This window comes from Pseudophryne corroboree, chromosome 5 (genome assembly GCF_028390025.1).
Source record: "Pseudophryne corroboree isolate aPseCor3 chromosome 5, aPseCor3.hap2, whole genome shotgun sequence".
NCBI classification, from domain to species: Eukaryota; Metazoa; Chordata; class Amphibia; order Anura; family Myobatrachidae; genus Pseudophryne; species Pseudophryne corroboree.
Genome location: NC_086448.1, coordinates 714,062,156 through 714,063,068, shown reverse-complemented (window position 1 = coordinate 714,063,068; position 913 = coordinate 714,062,156).

The following is a 913-nucleotide window of genomic DNA, read 5'->3' as shown; positions in this document are numbered from 1 at the left end:
GTGCTGCAAATATCTGTGCTCAGTGTGCTGAAAATATCTACATTCTCTGCCTGAAAACGCTCCATATCTGTGCTCAGTGTGCTGCAAATATCTGTGCTCAGTGTGCTGCATTGTGGGGACTGGGGATAACCAGTATATAATTATAGTAGTACAGTATAGTAGGCCATTGCTGTATCTTGCAGCTCTGTGTCAAGTATACTATCTCTGTGCTGCATTATTGTGAGCAGTATATAGTAGGACAGTGCAGCATTTTGGTGACCAGCAGTATACATATATAGTACAGTACAGTAGGCCATTGCTGTATCTTGCAGCTCTGTGTCAAGTATACTATCTCTGTGCTGCATTATTGTGAGCAGTATATAGTAGGACAGTGCAGCATTTTGGTGACCAGCAGTATACATATATAGTACAGTACAGTAGGCCATTGCTGTATCTTGCAGCTCTGTGTCAAGTATACTATCTCTGTGCTGCATTATTGTGAGCAGTATATAGTAGGAAAGTGCAGCATTTTGACCGAAAGTAACCTCACCGCTGACCGCAAAGTTCCCACCATTGGATACAATGGAGCGCATAGGCGCTACATTGTATCACTGCCGTGTGCTGCCTGACAGACACTACTGGAGCACACAGCCAATCAGGAGGGTGCCACGACGTGGCGCTCCCTGATTGGCTGAAGGGACCCTCTTTGACAGGAGTCAGGGGGGGTCCTGGCAGTCGGGGAAAGGGGTCCCATGTGTAAACATGGGACCCCTTTCAGTGCGTGGTCGGGTTTCCGTTTTATTTTTTTGCCAAGTACGTGGATTATTCAAAGGTCGGATTCTTCACTGGATTATGAGAGTATAATTTTTTTCACAGGTACCCCAAGGATTCTACTTGGAGAAGAGGACCAAGCCTCGTGGGAACATAGGTAAGT